Below are 3793 nucleotides of genomic sequence, written 5' to 3'. Positions count from 1 at the left end.
CTTAACCACTGCTAAATGAGACTAGTGCTATTATGTCTGGGACAGCATTCTTCCATTTTGCACATCACTCTTCATCAATGTGCTGTATGAGATAACCTGGGTTTGCTGTGATGACTTTGTGCCATCTTGATATCAATTACCATAATGGTTTCCCATTGTGGACAGTGTTTGGTGGAGCTTGCAGTTGTAAAACAGGTTGGGAAGCAGGAATGGCATCCACTTCCTAAACCATATGCCTCTGGAAACTCTGAACTTGGAGAAACAATAGTAGGTATGAAAAGGCATTGGGTCTTTTGTTCCTAGAGTTGCTCTACTCAACGGCAATCAACAACAACATATATACTCATATATCTAAATATATAAGTTTATGTGTGTGTGTATATATGTTGTTGTTTTTTGTTATGTGCCGTTGACTTGCCTGCAACACATAGCTACCCTATGTACAACAGCCCTAAGCCCTGCTCTATCCTGTGCCAATCTATATACATAAATGCAAACAATTATTAAGCTTCATCTTCTAGACAAGAATGCCAAGTTAGTCTTTCTTCATAGAATTCAATTAAAATTTGAGAATATTTCCTGTTTGCTTCTTTTGCCAGCACCAAGTCAGCCCTTCTGAATCTTTCCATTTCATAAGAAACATTAATTCTCCACTGCTGTCTGGGGCACCAATTACTCCTTCAGGATCAAGACCTCTGGCAAAGCCTCTTGATTTTTCAGTAGCATCTCTTCTCTTCTTTGATTTGCTATCACCAGATTTGCTATCAGATAATGATTTTCTTTTTGTGTCATCTTTTTCTCTACCAGCTTTTTGAGAATTAAGAGATGTTTCACTCAATTCTGGAAAATCAAATCTAGATTTTCTTCAGGTTCCCAAGTATTGTCAGCATCTGTAAATCCCTTCCACTTGAGGAAATACTCCACCTTTCCATTCACTGCACGTCCATTCAGCACTTTTTCTACCACAAATTCTTCAGATTCTTCCTCTTTGACTTTTTTATCCTTCCCATTCTGTTTCTTTCCCAGTTTTTGTTCATCAACTCTGCACTGCTCTGATTCCTGGGTCTGTGGCGTCTCAGGTCCTGCATGCCTCCAGCTTGAGCTACATCCTAGGAGGAGGAGGAGGCTGGGGAGCCACGTGAGAGGCCGCCACATGGGGCCATCTGGGTAAGAGAGCAATGTCTTTTCATTCATTTGAATTAGAAAAGCAGGATCATTAATTTCTCTTCACTACAAGCAGACTCCAAGTAACAGTGATATTATCTAGCCTCTACTCTGAACCCATCAAGGTAAGACACATTGAAGAGGCAATAGTAACCCAAGACGTGGGACCTGATGGATGTGTAAAGGGAAGGACAAGCTTGAAAAGAGACATAGGGGACTTCTCTCCTGTCTGATGCTGACAAATGAGCGATGTATCCTAGTCACTGGCTCAAAATACCCCTCAAACTCACAACTATTGAGTCACTTCCAACTTAAAGTATCTGCCGCCAGGTGTCTGAAGCAATAAATCACAAGAGGAGGAAACTGTACATCTTTCTCTTGTGGAGTGTCTGATTTATTTGAATGACTGAAAGTACACAGACTCTGGGATACCAACAACTTGCTATGGATTGTACCACTGAGCTCTCTTGGTGACTGGCTAGGCCACAGGATTTGCATTCTGATTTGTTTAGAGAAACTAAGTTACACAGTCTCATTTAGTTCCTCTCAATTGGCCTTTTGGATCCTGTTAGAGTATCTTTCTTGGATCCCATGACATATATGCTCTGCAGGGAAGAAAGTGATGAGATTTTCCTGTAGTGGTTTATGACAGGTGTGTGAGATGTGGAAGAGACAAAAGAGGAATTCTGAGAAGGCTGGTGACTGAGAATATTTGTAACTCCCAAATTGCTGGAGACAGAGACAAGCTGAGTCCTCACTCAATGACCATAATAATAAAGGTCCTGAAGGCTTTGGGACTTAAGGTTTCCAGGTTACAGAGCCTAGTTTGGAGGCCCATTCGCTTGTGAAAGGAGCTGAAGGGACCTGGGTGAAGGCCTAACTCAGAAGAAATGCTAGTTAACTCTCACGTGTTCTTATTTATTATTAGATTCCATCGAGTTGAGTACGACCCATAGAATCCTTTGAACAACAGATCTTAACCCTGTCCTATCCTGTGCCATCCTCACACTTGCTGACACACTGGAGCCCATTACAGCACTCACTGTGTGAATACATCCACCTTTCCAAGCATGATGTCTCTCTTTAAGGAATAGACTCTCCTAACAACAGGCCTGAAGTATGTGAGATGAAGCTTTATCATCTTGGCTTCCAAGGAGCACTCTGGCTACACTTTCTCTAATACATATTTGTTTGTTCTTTTAGAAGTCCATGGGATATTCAGCACTCTTCTCCAACAAGAATGGTATGAGTTAGTCTCTGCTACCAGTGAGAGTTGTTGTTGTTGTTGTTGTTGTTGTTGTTGTTGTTGTTGTTGTTAGGTGCCATCAAGTTGTAGACGACGCATAGCGACCCTATGAACGACAGACCTGAGCACCGTTCATAGAGTTTCCAGAGGCAAGCCATTTCGGATGCCACTCCTGCTTCCAAGCTTGTTTTAATCGGGATGCTCCACCAAACACCGTCCACCATGGGTAACCATAATCGCATTTGGCACATCAGTATCGCAGTGTTTACCATCACAGCAGCCAGGAGTTACCTCTGTACAGCAATGCACAGATCAGTGTTATATCACTTAGAAGAATGTTTGACAAAAAGCAATTTAAGCCAGGCCTGAGGACCACAGATTAAAATCATCCACCTTGGGCTTGGTAGCATAGCTTTCTGTCCACTAGGCCAACGGTAGCTCTCTCTATGTACTTAAATTATGCAAAATAATTCTAGGGATATTTCTGGGAGCTTTGATGATACACATTGTATCAGTGAGAACTAGGAGTGGATTTAATGTACAACTGGAGAAAAGTAGGTCTGACATGAGGCATAATTAACTAACTTGGAGAGGAAGTGAGTTATACTTGAGGAAATGTCAAAACTAGTATTTCCCTTGGCTACTGTAAAAAATAGATTGACCCATCAACAAATGAATGGATAGAGAAGCTGTGGTATATTCACACAACGGAATACTATGCTGCATTGAAAAACAATGAACTCATGAAATAGTAAACAAAATGGATGACCCTGGAGGACATTAAGTTGAGTGAAATATCTCTGTCACAAAAGGACAAATACTGCATAGTACCACTGTTGTAAAACTGGACTGACATCAGGGTTGGGGAGAGACTGAGAAAGATGGGATAAATTATGTATGCTGTATTGAAACAGACAATGGAAAGAACTGTTTTAAATGGATATATGTTTAGGTATTATTGTCATGACAGGAGTCCAGAACGATGGCTGCATAGTGGACTTGGGACAAGGGATTGTATAACAACGGAAAAATTTTTCTTTTACTTTTCAAAGAGAAGGGTGAACTGGAGTTGGAGGTGTGGGGAGGGAGAAAAGTGAAACAATGAATTAATTGAAACCCAAAATCTCTGTAATCTTTCATTAAAATGAATAAAAAAAAAATAAAGTGCCTTTAAACAGAAAAAAAAAGAAATAAGGTTGTTGTGGCCTTTCCTACTCTGGTCCACAAGGAAGGAGAGATCGACCCCAGGTGTGGGTGTCAAAAGTTTATTGTTTTTTTCACAAATGGTGTTGGCAAAATTGGAAAAGTATCTGCAAAAGACTCATGCAAGATCCACACCTCACTCCATATACAAAAACCCACTCAAGGTGGATCGTGGACCTA

The 3793-nt window shown here is 40.9% G+C and overlaps 1 pseudogene; it reads right to left on the bottom strand.

Moving 5' to 3' along the window:
- Positions 1-503: 503 nt before the first annotated feature.
- On the bottom strand, positions 504-1155 carry LOC102855000 (annotated as a pseudogene).
- Between the last annotated feature and the right edge of the window lie 2638 nt (positions 1156-3793).

Source organism: Elephantulus edwardii, unplaced genomic scaffold, assembly GCF_000299155.1.
Source record: "Elephantulus edwardii isolate Elephantulus edwardi_28Jun2011 unplaced genomic scaffold, EleEdw1.0 scaffold00168, whole genome shotgun sequence".
NCBI classification, from domain to species: Eukaryota; Metazoa; Chordata; class Mammalia; order Macroscelidea; family Macroscelididae; genus Elephantulus; species Elephantulus edwardii.
Note: the sequence above shows the minus strand (reverse complement) of the source record. Positions and strands in the feature narration are given on the sequence as shown.